This window comes from Pinus tabuliformis, chromosome 3_1 (genome assembly GCF_031772625.1).
Source record: "Pinus tabuliformis cultivar Carrire ecotype Pingquan chromosome 3_1, CPIR1, whole genome shotgun sequence".
Taxonomy (NCBI): domain Eukaryota; kingdom Viridiplantae; phylum Streptophyta; class Pinopsida; order Pinales; family Pinaceae; genus Pinus; species Pinus tabuliformis.
The window spans coordinates 682,517,343-682,528,773 of NC_142301.1; the positions used below are offsets into that span (position 1 = coordinate 682,517,343).

The window sequence follows — 11,431 nt, forward strand, 5'->3', positions numbered from 1 at the left end:
TATTACCAGCCTTCTTAAACATGGTAGGAGTTTTTTATTATGTTTTTAACTAGGTTGTGTGAGTTCTAAGATTATCTTTACCCACACTTGTTTTTAATATAGTTGGATTTTTGTTCATTTGAATTTAAAAATTATAAACTGGATTTCAAATCAATAACCATTTTAATTGTAAAATATAATTAAAAAAAACTTTATTAATAACTTTTTTTTACTCTAAAATATAATAACAAAAACAATCAATCATTGTTAGCTCTATCTTATGAATTTAATTTAATTTTTTTTCAGCTGAAATAGTTTTTTAATGGATAATAAAATTTTTAATAAAATAAATTTTTATTTTTTTTTAAATATATAAATAAATTTAATAATTTTAAAAATTCTTTCCTATTCGAATTTCATATTTCAAATTTGTGATTGTAATAAATTTCTACAAATAATAAAAGAAAAGGGAAAAATCTTGCATCGAAATAAAATGGAAAGAATCTTGCACTGAAACGACCCAAGTATTTCATTTTAAATCGGTTGAAACTTTCATGTGAAAACTTTTCACAGAAATTATTAACAAATTTTACAAAATTTCCAAGAAATTAATCCGTGAACTTATTAAGGAATCATTCAGACACGATATTGTAGAATTTTCATGGAGCTTATCCAGCCCCATCTTATTCGTTCACTTAGTCATACCATGAATCCTTGACCTTCGCTGCACCACTACTTTTTCTATCACTAACGTCAACAACTAAGTTTTGACCAAATCAATTCATGCTCACCATAAACACGATTGATCTTTTCATGGGTCTATATAAAGAGACTCAGAATGATATCGCAATATAAATCAATCTGGTATTGCGAGTGATCACAATATCAATCAATCCAGAGCGGTTGCTGCGTGTATTAATGGCCTCCATGGAGATACGCAAACTTCTGGCTATTGTTCTTTTGCTGCATAACCTGCTTCCTATCGCTATGGGTATGGAAGCGCTTTTGGAATCCAGAATTGCTTAAACTTGTTTTGTTTACGAAAATTATTAGGCATAACATAACATTCTTCTATTTGTGTGCATCTGTGTGCAGGAGCGAACGGTAATATCTTGAGGGAATACATAGGCGCCTTCAGCAACGGCGTGCAATTTTCAGATGTGCCCATCAATCCGGCGGTGGAGGTCCACTTCATTCTCTCATTCGCCATAGATTACACGACCGGATCTGCTTCCCCTTCTCCCACAAACGGAAAGTTCAACATCTTCTGGGACACCGGCAGCCTGACTCCCAAGGCCGTGCAGGCCATAAAGGCCCAACACAAGAACGTGAAGGTCGCGCTGAGCTTAGGCGGGGATAGCGTGGGCAACGGTCACCCCGTCCAGTTCAAGCCATCGTCGGTGTCTTCGTGGGTTAACAACGCTGTCACGTCGCTGTCGATGATAATCAAGGAATACCATCTCGACGGCATCGACATTGACTACGAGCATTTTCAGGCCAACGATAACACGTTTGTAAATTGCATCGGGCAGTTGATCACGCGGTTAAAACAGAGCAAAGTCATCTCCTTCGCGTCCATCGCTCCCTTCGAAGACGGCGGCGCCGTCCAGTCCCATTACACAGCGTTATGGGGCAAATACGGGCACGTGATTGACTACGTTAACTTCCAGTTCTACGCGTACGATGCCAGCACCACGGTTTCTCAGTTCATCCAGCACTATAATACTCAGGCATCTCTGTACAAGGGAGGGAGAATATTGGTTAGTTTTAGTACAGATAATGGCGCTGGAGGTCTCTTGCCCGATCATGGGTTCTTTCAGGCATGCAATATGCTGAAGCAGAAGGGGCAATTGGAGGGCATCTTTGTGTGGTCTGCAGACAATTCAAAGTCTAATGGCTTCAAATATGAAAAGCAAGCGGAAGCTCTTTTGGCGTGACTGGATTGATTTGATAGCCGCTACTTATCATAGCGAATCATCACTGAGTCAGACGATGCTCTATAATAACTAAAGGAATAAATATTTGGGTTCCAATTGCATTGTAACCGCCAGCCTTGGAATTTCAAATTTACTTAGCCTATTCACTGAAAATTTGGTCCGTTGTTTTTTCTCCCTTGTCATTTTACGGTTACGCTTATAGTAAGTTAGGGAACGTTAATGAACATTATGCAAAAGAAAATAATAGTAAAGAATTCTCAGAGGAAAAAGGATTCGTTAGTGGAATAGGGAATAACAGTTTGTTTTGGTATAAGGAAAAAACAAATTAAATTCTAGGAGAATTTTGTAAATCTTTAGATTTGACTTTAGATAGTGATGATTGGTCTCTTCTATTAGTAAATCTGTATAAAATAAAATCTGAAATGAATTCTGAAAATCTTCAGGTTTGAAATAGCGGCGATTGGCCTCCTCTACTGGTAAATCTGACAATATTTTTGAATAATAACTCAAATGCTTGCAAAGGAAATATACGATTTCAGGACCTTGCAAAGTTATTATAAAAATAAAATAAAAAATAAAAAAAACCTCAAAGTAAAATCTAGTATATCATTTAATCATCCTTAATCCATAGGTGGTATTCTAGAGTAAGAAGAAGTAACAAGGACTGTTATTTGGGAGCAGGGAGGTTAAATTCACACTGTAGATGGCTTTCAAGATGTTCATCTAGTCTTTTTAAGTCAAAGCAATGATTTCTCTAAGCTGGTCTAATGTCCTCAATAGAAGCAAATATATTGTATATTTCTTGTTTCGTTTTAAAGATCTTATCATTCAAAATTCTTATCTACCAATGTAAAGTTATGGAATTGAGGCACTGTTTCCTTTTCACTTGGTGTAGCGAGGGTTAGGAACTCGGTGAGAAATCTCTTTCAAAATCTCTGAATCTCAAAACATTTGACTGTCTAAAGCAGGTAGGAACTTTAGGTTGTCATTCTCATTGAGGGTTTGGAGGAGACAACAAAATATAAACTATCACCAGCATGACTGATTCCCTATTTTTTGGACAATTTTCTGAAAAACATATTCATTAATTCAGTAAAAAATTCTCTTTGTTATATATATGAATGATTAAATGAATAATATTAATTAAAAATTTACCAATTTTAATAGTAAATTACATGTTTTTTATTATCAAATATTCATAGTCATGGGTCCACCATCAATCATTTGTGGACATGTTTTTTGGTCATTGTACATGTAATGTTAGCTTATGTGATGAGCATGGGTATGCCTCTTTCATAAAAGATATCATAATGTGAATGTGTTGTAACAAATGATGCTCTTGTCAGTTGTTCTTGATCTTCACTTGTCACAAGGTAAAGCACTTCAATCATCAGTTATTATTTATGACTGAAGTGTTTTAGGGGGGAATTTTTTATAGGCCATTTTGTCACATCTAGTCAATAGGCCTTCAAATGGGATCAATTCACATCTTTCAACATATTTTTATCATCCATATACAAATCCCTAAGCATGAATCTACTGAATCCCTGAGTTTTTGCTCTTAACCGCTGAATTCCCAAGATTTTAAGGCCCAATGCACCCTGACCCTTTAGGGACTAGCATTGACTACCAGGTTGACCCTCTCTACAACTGCACTGATCACGAGTAGATTTCTCACTCTTTGGGTTGCGCTGATTCTAGAAATTCAAGAAAAATAAAAACTATCCTAAAGCTTCCTCTTCCAGAAGCTTATTAAGGTTGTTTCAACAATTTTCCTTAGATAAACATTTAAATCATATCTAATTCCACCTTGGCTCATCCTCATCTTATCCCTTGGGCTCATCCTCCTATCACTTTTGGATCTCAAGCCTAGATTGGTAAATGGATAAGAATTCATGAACTTATTCCCATATCTATATATTTACAACCATCCATGGGCAAGGGATTGACTTTTGGAGATTGATTCTACCCTCATGATGTTGCTTAAAGAGTCATTATTCCATGCATTAGGGTGACATAGAGGCATACTTTATGGAAAGAAAAGGACAAGTCAACTTGGGGAGCTTTTTCACAAGATCAACTCTTATTTTTGGTTGTAACTCTCTTCATTTCTATTAATACAAAGAGTAGACTGTTTACTTATATATGATGTTATGATTTCACGTATATCAATACCATGTTGATCTATTAAATGAAGTGATTGGATTATGCTACATAGATGTCGTAGATATTTGGCTTGTCTCGTTTAATTGTGCAGGTTCTAATTACATCGATTGGAATTAGGATTGGAGCATACAAGCCAAGGAAGGACCGAAGCGTGTGACAGATTTTAGGTAGGCCTCATACCATCATTCAATTACTTTAAGGAAGACATTGTGCCTTTTTCTTTCAATTGTTCTAGGTCAGTCCACCAGGCCTAGGGAAGACACTTCTGTCTGTAGTCATAGATTTCATATAATAGTCCCAGACTCTCGACTTATTCATATGACATGAGAAATCAAGGGATATCCAAACATAATGTTGCATGGAGTAATAAGGATATGATCCAGGATCATAGCTTCTGAGAGATTCATGATGACTACTCTATTCTAGGAGGACTCTTGGAATCAATGGCCAAAGCTCTCATCCATAGAACACTCCCAAGTTGTTCAAAATTCTCTCATCTTAAGGGATCTTACTCATGTTTCCCATTATTGGGACCCTCCCCACCCTAATTCTCAATGGCATTGATGGAAACTACACAACAGCTTGATGAAGCAACATTGTTATCCCATGAGCTTGCAAAAATAAACATTGAACCTTAGACCAGGGATGACATTCTAAGAGGGTTCTATCGATCTTTTAGCAATTTCAACATCAAAGAGACCGATCACCTTCACATTCCTAGAGAGTGTGATGACCCCCCAAGTAAATGGAAAAATCTTTGAACTCTCACGCACTAGCTAAAAACCACCTTATTCCATTGGTTTTTAATTTGGAATAATAAACTCACTTGGGACAAGCTTCAAAATAAGGGATTTAAAGGCCTCTTGATATTCTATCTTTGTTACAACAACAATGAATACTCTGACCACTTGTTCAATACTTGCTCTGTCTCCTCCACCCCTTGGGATTGACTTGCCACTTTCTTTCGGTAGACAGATAAGACAATTAGCAGCATTTTCACCTCAATTGATAACTGGAGAGACTCTCCCTTCTAAAATCTTGTTCTAAATAGAGTTTGACAACTCTTCCTAGGCTTTCTTCTTTGGGAACTCTAGCAGGAACACCATAGTCACATTTTCAAGAATGTTTCCTCTATGATCAACTCTATTTTGCAATCAATTTCGACGAAAGTAAGAGAAACTATAGCCATCATTAATTGGCCCTCGCAAGGTTGGCTATGTTGTCCCAAAAAGAAATCCATATTAAACACCTTGGGCCTCTCCTCCTAGCTCTCTCTTTCTCCTTAGCTACTCACACTACTTTGGTGCCCTTCAGTCCATCTGAGTGGACAACCGCTCCTCAAGATTTCATCAAGTTAAAATTTGATGGTGCCTCCAAAGGAAACTCGAGGAAAGTGAGCTATGGTGGATATTTCTACAACTATCAAGGGAAAATTATTCACATTTATGTAGGATCAAATGGGTACACCACTAACAATGTTGTAGAGATTTGGGCCTTAGAATAGGGATTGGCGATAATGATCCACAAAGGCTACCACAAGCTTCTCATTAAAGGAGACTCTCAGTGAATTATCACAATTTTAAGGAAAATCTAATGTGACACCCATCCCTCCAAAGTTTCCAATAACTGGAGGATTGAATCTTGGATTTCAAAGGTCGTCTCTCTCCTTTCCCAAATTCAAGGTACCCTTCTTTCTCACATCTGAAGAAGAGGCAACAAACTTATCGAAAATATCACCAATCTTGGGTCATGTATGGACAAGACCCCTTTAGAAATGGAGTGAAGTTCACATGTTCCCATGCTCCTTCAAACTGATTTTCAAAACATACGAATTTCGAACTACAGCCAGGATCTCTAGCTAGCAAATATTTAATGATGAGGAGGAACTATTGCCACCATATGCAAGACAGGTTCCACCTCCACAGTGACTATGAATGAGCACATGTTTTCTTTTTTTGTTATTCACATGTCTATCCATTGCTATGCAATGAGTGATCAATATGTTTTGCAACATGTAATGCCCAAGTTTATGTTGTTTTTCATATCAAGCTTCCTCATAAAATGAGGTCTTATTAATCTTAAGATTTTAAACTTGTGGTTTTGGTTTGGTTTCACTTTGGGAGACTAAGAAACACCAATTTTGGTCCATGAAGTGTCCAAGCTTACAAAAAAGTAGAAAACAATTATAGATGAGATTAACGATTTTCCACTCTCAATTACTTTATCTCTCTATATATAAATATTAAAGTATTTTATTTAAGACAAACATATATATATATATATATATATATATATATAATTATAATTTTAAAGTTTTTTTCATTATTAATATTTTTTAAATTATTAATATACATATTATTTTATTATTTCTAAATGTAATTAGTATAGGACAACATCTCCCCATATTGAAATAGAAAGTGGCTTCCCATAAGATAATCTCAATACCTTTAAAACACTCAATACATATATAATCCTTTTTTTTTGCTTGTTTTTCCTGGGAAAAACAAAACCCAAAAAAGGGTCACATAACCCAATAGCTTGTACTAGAAAAATGTTTTCTCACCAAGCCATTACTACTTGTAATGTCCCCAGAAAGCTGTAAATATTTTATTTACCGCAGTAAGAACAGATTAAATAATTAGTGTTATTACCTGTTTGAATTGAATAATATTTTTATTTATTGAAAATGAGTAATGATTTAAAGTATCATTGGATCTTGTAACTTCTAGAAGAAAAGAAGTTGGAAAGGCAGTTGCTGGAAAAGAAACCCTAACTACCTTCCCTAATTGGAAAAATGCTTCCAAGGAAAAGGAGGAAGGAGGGGGGGGGGGGGGGGGGGGGGGGGGGGGCGATTGTAGAAGACTGTGTTGTGAGGACAGACAATAAGAAAGGGGATTGCTAAGTCTGGTGATGACCAGATAGCAAGAGCACCTTGTGCGAGCAACATGCAAGAGACAGAAAGTCTCGTAAGCAAGCTAGGGGGAGATTTGGTCCCGAAAGACAATCCCATGGTTGAGAGGTTTGACTAGCAACAGAAAATAGAGGTGATTTCTATCACTAGAGTATTTTTCTTTAAGCAGCTCAGGTATGTGTAACCATCTGAAAATTAGACTACTACACAATCTAAATTCTGTGTCTATTACTGTGAATGAATGATGATGTAGGATGTGACTAAGCTGGAGTAGTGAATGCAAAGAACTCATAATTTTATCTACGGGAATTCAGAAAAACTAGTATAGTAATCTTTTACAAAAGAATCGTTAAAAGACAGAGTAAGGGAGTTTCCCTGTAAATCTGAATCACATTATTTATAGAAAATACTCTACTCAGATCTTTCAATGCAGGAAAATTGATTCACATAGAATTACTATAAATTAGCATCTGTATAGGTAATTTTAGTACAAGAGAGTTACTATAGAGTTACCATTTTCGTACCAGTCTTTTAAACATAAATGAAGAGAGGATTATATTAAAGATACTGTAGAAAAGAACTAGAAGTAGTTGCTCTCTGTTGTTCGAGCGAAATTCAGACAAATTAGGAAGTGATTTTACAAGCTGGAAATACCGTATAACGAAACAAGAAGATAACATAGGAGGGTTGATGTGGTAGGGGCTTAAGGGTAGAAAAACCCTAGTGCCGACCTGGCCTCATTTTTCCCGAGAGAGGACTGGTAATTAAATTGAGGACTTCCTAAAACCCTACAAGGGGCTGAAGCCCAAACTATTAACTCTGACAGAATTCATTCATCGAACATATGTAATAACCAAAGTATCCAATGATCTCATAAAGGCAGAGAACTAGATATATTCAAACATGCAACAGACATTAACTAAACATATTAGACACAGTGTTGTGTAAATAGAGAAATTAAAACAAAGAAAACCCTATTTCGGGTTCTTCTACAGTGGATCATAACCGAACCAGTCGAAATGCAAAACTTACGAGTAATATTATCCTAGGTAAATATAGAGAACGATAAACCAAATACATTTAATATCGGCTAAAATTCAAACGTATTTCCATGCAACATAAGATATTTACACATTGAATCCAATCATTAATAAATATATAGAACTAGAGTCTCATATACAAGAGGAATGACTCGGCTACAAACCCCGGAAGTCGTAAAATTGGGAAACAGTCCCTCATTTCCATAAATATAGAACTTCCATTAAAAATCTAGAAATTACCATGCAAACAACCACCAGCGCAACCATCAACGCAGGTCCACAGCCGGATAATAAAACCCTTACTCAAACAGTGGAAATGTAAATTACATACACCTCACAACAACGATGGTAATTGCTCGAAAAACCTTAAAATATAACTTATACAGAGACCGCATCATTTCAACAGTAATGAGAAAATTTAATTCGTAGAGAGCCAAAGCTCTAGCCCAAAGCATCCTATGAGAATTCCACCTCGGCAGAACAGCACAATCCGGAGATAAATCTTACCCAGGAGTACTTAAGTGACCCAGAGTTTATAGAGCGACCATCCTTCGGGCTTCGCCATAAACCCGAGCCAGTAGCCGAGACTTCTGTAGAAAAAACCATACATTAGCAATTAAGTATCAGAAATTGTGCCAAAACTATCTCTGTAAGCAAATAAAAATTACCCCTGCAGATGCGAGCTTACCTGAGGAGCACCCGCATGAATCAAAACCATAACCCCATCCCTGAGTAATGTCGTGAGTTGCAGCTCTGGTATGACAGGCCCGCAAGAGAGGAAGAGGAACCAGAGCGACGCCGAGGAAAAATGGAGCAAATGAAAAACCTCGCCATCGCAATCGAGAATGTGATTAATCCCCAGAAGCAGCTCAGCCGTCAGATTAGGTTCCCAATCCATCCACTGTTGATGAAGCGGGAGGCCCAAGAGGAGTAGCTGCGGTGGGATGACCTGCCCGTGCCACGTACCAGGACAGAGCAGGGCATTCAATGCCAAAATAAAAACAAATATCACTTCCTTCGTATAGAAAACACAGTTGTAGCTTGACGACAAAGACAGCTTGTGTGCAGCAGGCAGCAAGCAGTAATGGATTAGGATTGCGAGGACAGAGACATTTAATGTTGACTCAAATCAACATTGGCACTCAAACCTAGAACTATAGATTTAGCAACCAGAACTATATAGGAGAACCCTGTGTTATGAAATTCAAATGTACACACCTCATCTACAGTAAAGAATTAAAGTTATGGCTATTAAATATAATGAATAATGGTGCGAACCCATTATAATATAATTTTTTTTATGTATGTAAATAGTAGTATGATGTGGAGTCATTACAAGTGGTATCAGAGCCCAGGTTACAAAACTTGTGGCCTCTGGAAAATATATTTGATAAAAAAAAACAGTTATTGTGTTAATCTTTTGCTTTTACCTGTGTTAAGAACAGGAAATGGACAACAACAGAATGAGGAGAACGGACAGTGTTCCACATAGGATTGTCACTGGACGAGGACCTGCAGTAGGCCTTGAGACTAATCCTGAGATATGGGTGCAGTTAGGTGAGGAGGCCTGCAACACTAACCTTACGATATTAGAGACAGTTTAGGAATTGAAGAATGAGATGGCCCGCCTGCGGGAGGACAACGCAAGATTAACTATGGAACAGGAAAAAATCATGAAAAGCCTATCAGATAAGCAGAACCAGCGCCAGCCGAACCCCAGTCCCAAACAGATACGAGTGTCAAAGGAACAAGGCTACCACACGGATCAAGAAGAAACCGAAGGAGGGGAAGAGAATCGAGCAGAAAAATCGGATAATGCCTCTGAACACCCGACATCGAAAAGGCAGCGGATAGAATTACAAGGGGAGTTCTGGAAAATAAAACCGCCACACTTCGATGGAGAGATGGAAGAGGCAGCCAAAGCTTGGTTGATTAACATGAACAAATATTTTCAATTGTATGAATATGATCACAACCTCAAAGCGCGACTGGCCATATTTCAATTACAAGGGAAGACTACCTTGTGGTGGGAAGAAGTCAATATTGTACGAGGGGTAAGTGAGCAAAATATAACTTGGGAAAAATTTCAAAAATACTTCAAGGAAAGATATTTGACTGAACGATTCTACGATGAAAAGGCAAGGGAATTCCATGACCTGCGACTTGGGCAACAAACAATGGACGAGTTTATCACCCGATTTACCTTGTTACTCCGTTATGTGCCTTACATACAAAAGGAGAAGGTTAAGGTACAATGGTTCGTCAGTATTCTACCCTTGGTGATGAGGGAATGAATTGAGTTTGATAACCCAAAAACAATGGATGAGGTGATACGAAAGGCCAGGATATGCTATCAGCAAAGTAAGCAGAAGGGAGAAGTCCTAAGAAAGAGGTGGGTAGATAAGAGAGGTAATAAGATGGGTGTAGGCACTAAAGGAAATCGGGGCAGCGTTAGCAAAGGAATTCCCAAAGGACAAAATAATAGGAATCTGCATAAGAACCCGCTCAGATTGAAGCCACCCATTGAATCCAGAATCAGCGAACAATCTGGTAAAATTGATAATGAAGGGACAACAAGACCTCCAGTACAATGCTGGGGTTGTGGAGGGCCTCATTACGTTAAAAATTGACCTCACCAAAATGGTAATGAATAGGTTTTGCAGATCCATGAAACATCTATTGTTGGCGACGTGGGCCAGAGTTTACTGAGAATTAATGCTTCTCTGGAAGATCGTCAGGCAGAATACTAGCCGACTATGGTGGAGTTTGAATGTAAGATTTTTGATCATACTGTAACTGTATTAATTGATCTCAGAGCTACATTGAGTTATATTAGCCCTAAGATTGTGGAATAGTGTAAATTACAAACTGTTAAGTTTAAAAGTCCTTGGCTAGTACAGCTGGCAATAGGGGCAAAGAGACGTGTGTTAGCTAAGGTCAATAATTTCCCCTTGAAGATAGCAGGTCAACCGGTGATGGCAGATCTAAATGTGCTTCCCCTTGGATCATATGACGTATTGATAGGCATGGACTGGTTGGAAAAACCCTGGTCCATTATAAACTGTAAAACAAAAACTATCTGTTACAAGGATGAACTTGGGGAAAAGCAGGAGATGCAAGGTATTATGAGGCCAGTGCAGATTCGGCCAATAACCGCCTCTCAGTTGGAAAAGTGTATCAGGAAAAAATGTCAGATTTATGCCATTCAAGTGGGTTATGCCAACTCAAAAGATAAGACTGCCACATTGGAAAGTATCCCAGTAATACGAGAATTTGCAGATGTGTTTCCGGAGGAGATACCAAGACTGCCACCCAAGAGAGACATAGACTTCACTATTGAATTGGTGCTAGGGGCAGCCCCAATATCCCGAGTTCCGTATCGAATGAGAACACTAGAA

At 37.6% G+C, this 11,431-nt stretch overlaps 1 pseudogene; it reads left to right on the plus strand.

Moving 5' to 3' along the window:
* The first annotated feature begins 897 nt into the window (after nt 1-897).
* Nucleotides 898-2,290, plus strand: LOC149188937 (chitinase 2 pseudogene; annotated as a pseudogene).
* Nucleotides 2,291-11,431: the final 9,141 nt, after the last annotated feature.